General features: G+C 42.0%; 1 pseudogene; it reads left to right on the top strand.

The window, feature by feature from the left end:
• The first annotated feature begins 1,707 nt into the window (after window positions 1-1,707).
• LOC127779261 (L-type lectin-domain containing receptor kinase SIT2-like) lies at window positions 1,708-9,746 on the top strand (annotated as a pseudogene).
• The last annotated feature ends 256 nt before the right edge of the window (window positions 9,747-10,002 follow it).

Genomic DNA, 10,002 nt, shown 5'->3' with positions numbered 1-10,002 from the left:
GCCCGGTCTTGGCTCCTTTGAGTCCCGATGGACGGTGGCGGTTTTTCCGTTGCTTTTCTTCTTGAAGACGTCGTTTTGGCATCCCCTAGGGGAGCGATCTCAGCTGTGTCCCTTTGTTGGTCTAGTGGCGGCCGGTCACGCTTAGCGGCGGCCAGTCCGGTGCTAGCCTTCTCCTGGGCTTGTGTGTTAGCTATGTCGGTGTGTGGGTGGTGGTTTTTTTCCCTTTTTCCTGGTTACGACCCTCCAGGGTTGTAATTTTGTAATTTTTTCTTGCTCTATCAATAGAACTTCACACCGTTTTGTGCGAGTTGTTCAAACTTTTTTTTTCTAATGCTAATGAACTATATATATAGTTCAACCGATCAAAGCCTATAGTTTTCTAGAAATTGGTACTCAGGTCAATACTCTCAATGACTTGAATTTTTGATAGGAAGGGGTATTTCTGTGAAATCAAGGTGTTGATTTAATCTATATAGTGCACATATTGATAAATACACACTTATCACTAATACAGTAAATCAATTATATGATATATGACCAATATACCCTTCAAGGAAGGAAGATGGCTGAAGCAAAGAGGAACGAATGAGAAGGGCGAGGAAGGAAAGTGGATGAGATGAACCAAGATCCTAGTCACTTTACAGCAGAATGCGGATATTAGGGTGCGTGAAATTGTCAACTTGGTCATCCATGATTATTGTCCTTAGACATTCCATTTTCGCAGTCTTCTTTCTTTTCCTTCTCTTTATCAATTATTGACTGTAGAATAATATCCTTAATTTTGTAACTTTATTTGCTCTCGATAAGCTTAGCAGCCCCACATGCTATGGAGTTGACCATTGAATGGTCTCCAAATTATTGATAAGCCAATCCCCAGAGATGGTATTAGGAAAACCGTTTCTCTATTCTATAGGAATCTTTGACTACGAAACAACTGTTCTTTTTTCGACTAATTGCACATGTCCAATATACCTGGTAATCACTAAAAAGAAAAGAAACACTACTGTGACTGAATCACCTTATGAAGTGTCGAAACTATTTGGGAGTAAAATGTTTTAACATATTATATACTTGCCTGAAAAGACTTGTTCCTTCTGTGAATTAAGGATTAGTTTGGAGAAATATGATTGGATGGATGTCATTATAATTCTGAATAGACTGAACCATCGATAGATAGTCTCTTGTTTGTTCCATTCATTTTTCTCTAGAATGCTAATTTGTTATATTTGTGATGACCAGTCAGAGTTGAGCAACTCATGCTAATTCATAGCTCAAGCTCAACTCGAACTAGAAAATTACTCCGATGCAAAAATAACTTAATTTTAATCCAATGGCGTGTTCCCAGGTTGAGTTAGATTATGAGAAGGCATAAACGTGTATGATTAGCCATGGTCACTGATTTTGAAAGGACTGAACTAATGTACTTGCATGACCATATTCTTCAGCGTTGATCGAGTAATTAACAGTCATAAACAGCTCAGGTACGGTTCAGAACTGGAATAAAATAGTGCAACTTCTACTGTATATATATTCTGCCTTAATTATAGAATGCAACTGCAGGCAACAAACCACCTGCACCATGGCTTGAAGCAAACTAGCTTCATCCGTTTTCTAGAGCAATGGGTGGCATCAAAATCATAACCAAAACATTCCTTCTCTTCCTTGCTCTCAGCCATAAGTTCTTCGCTGCTGCTGGAGAAGAGGAGCGATTCCTCTACTCTGGCTTCTCCGGCACCGACATCCTCGTCAACGGTATGGCCATGGTCACCCCAAATAGCCTCCTCCAGCTCACCAATGGCACGGCACAGTCCAAAGGTCATGCGTTCCACCCAACACCGCTGCGCTTCCACGAGCGTGGTTCCAATGGTACGAGGGTGCGATCCTTCTCTGCCTCCTCCGTGTTTGCCATCCGTTCTATCGCCCCCGGAGTGAGCGCGCAGGGCCTCACCTTCTTCGTCTCCCCGACCAAGAACTTCTCAAGAGCCTTCTCCAACCGGTTTCTTGGCCTCCTCAACAAGAAGAACAACGGCAACACAAGCAACCATATCTTTGCCGTTGAGCTTGACACCGTTCTAAACAACGATATGCAAGACATCAACGACAACCATGTTGGCATCGACATCAATGATCTTAGGTCCGTGGATTCCTACAACGCTGGCTATTATGATGACAAGAATGGTACCTTCTGCAACCTAACTCTTGCTTTTTTCGATGCAATGCAAGTATGGGTGGACTACAATGGTGAGAGGAAGTTAATCAGTGTGACCTTGGCCCCTCTTAATATGGCCAAACCAGCAAGGGCATTGCTTACAACCACTTATGACCTATCACAGGTTCTCAAGAATCAATCATATGTTGGTTTTTCATCCTCAACGGGTATTCTTGATACACATCACTACGTGCTTGGTTGTAGTTTTGGTATGAACCAACCAGCTCCGGTCATCGATGTCAAGAAACTACCAAAGCTGCCTCGTTTAGGCCCAAAGCCACAATCCAAGTTATTGATAATCATCCTTCCTGTAGCTACTGCAACATTAGTACTTGCTATTGTTAGTGGCATAGTTGTACTTAGACGACGGCAAATGAGGTATGCTGAGCTGCGGGAAGATTGGGAAGTTGAATTTGGTCCTCACCGGTTCTCTTACAAGGACTTGTTCCATGCTACGGAAGGGTTCAAAGACAAACACTTGCTTGGCATCGGAGGATTTGGGAGAGTGTACAAGGGAGTGCTTACAAAATCAAAGTCGGAAGTTGCAATGAAAAGAGTGTCACATGAATCAAGGCAAGGAATGAGGGAGTTCATTGCTGAGGTTGTTAGTATTGGCCGCCTTCGTTACAAGAATATTGTGCAACTACATGGCTACTGTCGACGTAAAGGAGAGCTTCTATTGGTGTACGATCATATGCCAAATGGAAGCCTTGATAAATACTTGCACAACCATGATAACCAACAAAACCTAGATTGGTCTCAAAGGTTCCACATCATCAAAGGAGTTGCATATGGCCTACTCTATCTCCATGAGGATTGGGAGAAAGTTGTTGTCCACCGAGATATCAAGGCAAGCAACGTGCTTGTTGATGCAGAGATGAATGGTCGGCTAGGCGACTTTGGCCTTGCAAGATTATATGACCATGGCAGTGACCCACAAACTACACATGTGGTTGGCACCATGGGATACATAGCTCCAGAGCTAACACGCATGGGCAGGGCCTCTGTTCTCACCGATGTGTTTGCATTCGGCATGTTCCTTCTTGAGGTGACATGTGGACGAAGACCCATTATTCAAAGTGAAGAGCAAGATTGCCCTATCATGTTGGTTGATTGGGTGCTTCTGCATTGGCGCAATGAATCACTTATTGATGTCGTCGACAAGAGGCTTCAAAATGAATACAATACTGATGAGGCATGCCTAGCACTAAAGCTAGGGCTGCTATGCTCACATTCCTTGCCTAGTGCAAGGCCCAACATGAGGCAAGTCATGCAATTCTTGGATGGCGATATATCATTCCCAGATGAGGTATTGGCACTACTCCTAAGCCATGAAGGGCAGGAGCATATCATCGTGTCTTCTCCGCCACCGTCGACAAGCTTTGGTACAATATCAACTGACCTCTCCGGAGGAAGATAAGCTCTCAATGCAAGTTTGGACAAACTTAACATGGACTTTAGTCAAAATCAACTGAAGCCTCCGTTGGGACAATACGAAGTAGGCTTAGCATAGCCCTCCACTTGATTTTTTTTAGATAATTGGACTTCATATCTTAACATTTTTATAATTTTATAATATAGAATTTACACACATGGGAAATAGGCCTCTCAACATGTGTTTTTCTTTGTTAGTTCTACTCCAGTTGTTATGTGCATAGTTGATAGTTGCTAGAAAAATTGAGCAGCGTTGAGGGAAAATCTAATGTATGCAATATTATATATGTACTTGTGGTTATCTCACTCATATTTTTTTTCTTTTTGTTCACACTAAATGCCTAGTCCGATTAGAGAAATTTTAGCAAGAATTAATTTTGGAGGAACTGAACATTTCCTTTAAAAATCCTGTAAAATTCCTGTGTTCTGATAAAGCCATGAATTCTTCCATCTTCGAGCCGTCGTTCGTCCCCATCTGCCACTATTCATGGGGGTGAACCGATTCTAACGTGAAGGCGATGGCCTCTGGTCAGTCTATCCATATGTCCTCAGTCTCACGGAGGTGAACAGGCAGTCTGTTTTGACTGTGGGAGACCTGTACTCAGAAGATTGATCAGGCAATTGTATCTGAAAGTTCAGGCTGATGTGCATGTTAATTTGGCTTAAAAAAAGCTACCCCAATTTTCAATAACTGAACCATAACTATTACTCCCTCCGTTTCACAATATAAGTCATTCTAGCATTTCCCACATTCATATTGATACTAATGAATCTAGACATATATATCTATCTAGATTCATTAGCATAAATATGAATGTGGAAAATGCTAGAATGACTTACATTGTAAAACGGAGGAAGTACTATTTTAACTTTGATCGATAATTACTCTTAAATGGTTATACTACAACGAATGAGAGCATCTTGGTTATATTTAAGATGAAATACAGTTTGTATCTTTTGTAATATTTGTAATTATTTTTTAAAAAAAGGACGAGGGATCAAAGTCTTTTTTTTTTTTTAGATAATGGATTAGAAAACCCGGCCTCGATGTACACAGCCAAGACTGATCAAAGTTTGAAAATGAATAGTGCCCACTATCTATTATATGAAAACAAAGGTAGTATCTGGGATCTTCTGTCTTTTCCATCTTTTCCCTTTTCTTTTCTTTTTAGCTAAATGGGCTTTGTGTTGTTTAATTGAACATCTGTGGGCTTGTCCCATGTTTTTAGTTCTCACTTCTCATGGAACGGAAGGCCCTAAATTCTGAAATTTCGATGGGCCTTCTATCTAGATTGCGCATATTCGGCTATAAGAATTACATGCTACCACCCAAATATATAGCTGAACCAAACAGGAGGACAGTTTACTCCATTCAATTAAAGAAAAATGTTGTTTCATACTTTTGGGAGTCAATAGAGCATAACTTTGATCATGTAATTCTCTTGTATAAAAAAAGAAATAGTTACATAAATATAATGCTACCAAGCTTTTTCTATTAAAAAAGATTTTGATATACTAAAAATGGAAAATTTTGTAATATTTCAAAAATAAGAATGATAACTAAAGCTAACTTATATTGACTATATATATGGATTTTTGGAACAATGACCAAAACAGCCATCCCTCCAAAGTAACCATGCCATCTACCCCTTCTCATCACCACCCAACACCAAAAGGCTAATCCCTCAATCTCTTTCCGTAGTTTAGACTTTGGATATCGTCGCCACCAAAAAAGGATGCATCTATCGATGGCTCATCGTGAGAAAGTCCGCTATGCTTCTCCCTCTTCCCTCTAGATAATTTAAAGATGATTCCCTGTCCAGCTGAAATTTCTTAAGAGAGTTTCGAGTTCATGTTCAAAACTTGCTCTAAAAACCGTAACTTTGTATTATATTGAATATCTCTTGTAAAAAAAAAATCTTCCGCTCGTATAAAACTGTAACCTACGGCACAAGCACCTGGGAGCTACGGAGAAGAACAGCGTCCACCCCTTGAATAGGCCGGTCCACTGCAAACATTGATGAGGGCGTCACGCTGACACCGACCACCACCGGCAACCCCTTTGTTTTGTTTGTCATTTTCCATTCACTCCTTATTGTGTACATCTCTTGTGGATGTAGAGACTAGGTTTTAATCCATTTTCTAAAAATATATAAATTCTTTTGACTCTTATTTGGTCGGTAGGTGTACCCTACAGTGTGAATTGCATGACAATAATAGTTTTTTATGGTCTGTAAGTTGTGACTGTGACCCGTACTTTTGAGACCTTCAATTCCAACTTGCAATAGTATCCAATTATTTATAGTTACTAATCTTTCAAAATTGAAATGTTCATTTGCATGGATTTTTAAACACCGCTATAAGAGTAGGAGTAGAGAGCATATAGGGGGTTCACGAAGTACCTCATCCGTTCAATTTTTTTGTTGTTTGAAACTTAAAATATCATTAACGATTACCTAAGTAAAATACTGCAAAATAATTTTTTCAGCAAATATCATTTTTGATGTGCCCAAAATGGTCAAACTTATTTTTTAATATAAAAGAAGCTATTACTGAACTCACAATTGCATCAATGTGACAAAACCATACTGAAATTAACTAAGGCTGCGTTCGTCAGATAGGGTTGGGAACCCAACTTCCCCGCACGGAAAACAGAGCGGTCCATCAGTGCATGATTAATTAATTATTTGTTATTTTTTTAAAAAAATGGATCAATATGATTTTTTTAAGCAACTTTCGTATACAAACTTTTTGCAAAAAAACACACCGTTTAGCAGTTTGAAAAGCGTGCGCGTGGAAAATGAGGAGGGAGAGTTGGGAACCATAACATTTGAACAGAGCCTAAGATGCAACCAAAACATTTAACAAAGAGGATTGCTACGGTCCAGCAGATTGTACCGGGCGGTACCGGCACCCCGTAGTACCAAAACACATCTAATCGTTGAATCCGGGATGGGTAGGATCGGGAGAGAAAAGATGAGCAAGGGTGGATACGGCATTCGAGTCGTCGTTCCCGGCGGCGCGAGAGAGAAAAAAGAGAACGACGGTAGTGCGGGAGAGGAACAAGAGAAGGGCCGCGGCATGGGAGAGGAACAAGTCCGGCGGCGGAAGAGGAACAAGTTCGGCGGTGGCGGAAGAGGAATAAGTCCGGCGGCGGCAGAGGAACACGGCGGCAGCGGTGAGGAAGAGGAACATAGCGGCGGCGGCAAAAATCATCTAGCATAGCTAGGGTTCGAGCCGCTTGATCTAGACCCATCTATTGCACACGAAGTTACTCTTTTACCCTTCCAACTCTCTTCTCCATGCGGTACCACCTAAGAGACATTTTTGGTACCGTGCGGTACCATGCAAAACCAGCCATTGGATCAGGCCAGATCCAACGGCCAGCATTTGTTACCACTCTGGTACCGCGCGGTACGTTGGACAGTAAAAAAAACTCTTTAACAAAAGTTCATTACAAAAGGAGAAATCAGGAAAATCTAGGAAGTCCAATTAATCCTCACATTAGATCACTGCCCATATAATTTTGCTGCATGAATTTTGTGTGTGTGTCTGTGTGATTGAAGGGAGCTTACTATTAAACCCTGCATAGGAGATTTTCTATGTTCTCATTTGCGCTACTAATTTGCAGGTGCAGTGTGGAAAAACTGCTAACTGGGACACCCGGTCAATTCAAACTTAGACAAAACAAAGCACAGCTTTAGACTCTGACATGAACTTCTTTTCTTTCTTCGAGAAAGAGAGTGCCCACCTCTCCCATTTCTAGGGTGTGTTTAGTTCCTGAAAAAAGTTGGAAGTTTGAAGAAAGTTGAGAGTTTGGAAAAAAAAGTTGGAAGTTTATGTGTGTAGGAAAATTTTTGATGTGATATGATGTGATGGAAAGTTAGGAATAAGGGGGAAACTAAACACGGCCCTAGTAGCAGACAAGATATTTACCCGTACACACTTGACATGAAGCTATATTGACTGAAGAGCAAGTGCAACCACATAGCAGCACACTGAAACAAATGCAGCTTCCCCCTGTTGGTAAACCTCTTCCCTGAATGATATCTCTCTCAGGTTTTCATAGAGCCATGTCCGGCATGAACCGTTCGAGCTTTCTTCCACTATTTTCCATCATCATCATCATCAAGCTCGGTATCGGTCTTCTTCCATCCTTCACTACAGCTGTCGACGATGGCCAGTTTGTGTTCAACGGCTTCCTCAACAGTAGTCTCACCGTCGATGGAGCAGCCATGGTGCTGCCAGGGGGATTGCTCCAGCTGACCAATGGCACCGGCATGGTGAAAGGCCATGCCTTCCATCCAACTCCTTTCCGCTTTCGCGAATCGCCCGGTACGACGCTGCACTCCTTCTCCGTGTCCATCGTGTTTGGTATCATGTCTGCCTACCGTGAGGTTGGCACGGACGGCATGGCCTTCTTGGTCACCCCGAGCTCTAACTTCTCCGAAGCAAATGCGGCGCAACACCTGGGCCTGTTCGATTACAAAAACAATGGAAATATGAGCAACCATGTTTTTGCTGTCGAGATCGACACCGTACGAAACAACGAGTTTATGGACATCGACAGCAACCACATCGGCATCGACATCAGTGATCTTCGCTCAGTGAATTCTTCTTCGGCAGGATACTATGATGATAACACCGGTGGATTCCAGAACTTGAGTTTGATTAGTGGCGAGGCGATTCAAATTGGATTGATTATGACGCAAGGGCAATGCGGATTGATGTAGCATTGGCTCCATTCAAAATGGCCAAACCTACCAAGCCACTACTGTCAATGTCCTATAACCTCTCAACGGTGCTGGCAGATGTTGCATATGTTGGATTGTCAGCTGCAACTGGGCCACTAGAAACAAGTCACTACATCTTAGGCTGGAGCTTCAGCATGAATGGATCAGCTCCATCTTTCCTCAACGCTCAGCTACCAGACTTGCCTCGTAGAGGTACAACTCAAAAAGTTTCTCGTCGGTCCAAGGTATTGCTGACAATTGTGCCTATAGCAACTGCCACATCTGCCGTTGCGGTGAGCTTGGCCATCTTCCTCTTTGTGCGAAGGCGGTTTAAGTATGCCGAGCTACGTGAAGATTGGGAAATTGATTTTGGACTACATAGGTTCTCATTTAAGGACCTATATTTTACTACCAAAGGGTTTAAGAATAGGCACCTGTTGGGTACAGGAGGGTTTGGAAGGGTGTACAAGGGTCTCTTTTCTGAATCAAAGCTACATATTACTGTGAAGAGGGTGTCACATGAGTCGAGGCAAGGCATAAGAGAATTTGTTGCAGAGATTGTGAGCATCGGCCACCTTCGGCATCAGAACATCGCGCAATTACTTGGTTATTGCCGGCGTAAAGGTGAACTTCTCTTGGTCTACGACTATATGCCAAATGGTAGCCTTGATAAATATTTGCACTGTAATAGTACCCGTCCTAGTTTAGATTGGAATCAACGGTTTCAAATAATCAAGGGTGTTGCATCTGGTTTATGGTACCTTCATGGAGAGTGGGAGCAAGTTGTCATCCACAGAGACATTAAAGCTAGCAATGTGCTTCTTGATGAAGAGATGAATGCACGCTTAGGTGATTTTGGTCTTGCAAGGTTATACGATCATGACACCGACATGCAAACCACACACCTGGTTGGCACCATAGGGTATCTTACCCCTAAGCTAGCAAACACAGGTAAGGCTTCACCCGCCACCGATGTTTTCTCCTTCGGCATATTTGTTCTTGAGGTTACTTGTGGACGAAGGCTCATTGAGCACGGGATGAATAGTGAGTACAAGTTCACGTTGGTAGATTGGGTGATTGATCGTTGGCACGAGGGATCACTTCTTGAGGCAATGGATCCAAAGCTCCAAAATAACTATGATGATGATGAAGCATGCCTTGCTCTAAAACTAGGATTGCTTTGCTCACACCCATCATCTATTGCAAGGCCAACCATGTGGCATGTAATGCAGTATCTTAACCATGACTTGCCATTTCCAGAGTTGATGGCGACGGACATGGTGCGAAACCGATGCGTGGACTCACCTATTTCATATTGCCAATCAGTTGTGAGCGATGGCACCATGTCTGGCCTGTCTGAAGTGAGGTAGCATCTATCTATTGCCATATGTACACTTCTATCAGTTTATTTTTGAGGTGTATTTTCTCCAAGTAAAATGTTATACATGTACTCTCTTCGTCCCAAAATATAAGGGATTTTAGACAGATGAGACATTTCCTAGTACTACAAATCTAGATAAGGGGCATGTTCAGATTTGTAGTATTAGGAAATATTTAATTCGTTCAAAATCCCTTATATTTTAGAACGGAGGGAGTATAATGTAGTACTCTTGTCAGGCCTCTAAA

Source organism: Oryza glaberrima, chromosome 7, assembly GCF_000147395.1.
Source record: "Oryza glaberrima chromosome 7, OglaRS2, whole genome shotgun sequence".
Lineage (NCBI taxonomy): Eukaryota > Viridiplantae > Streptophyta > Magnoliopsida > Poales > Poaceae > Oryza > Oryza glaberrima.
The sequence above is the reverse complement of the archived record's forward strand: the minus strand, read 5'-3'. Positions and strand labels throughout refer to the sequence as shown.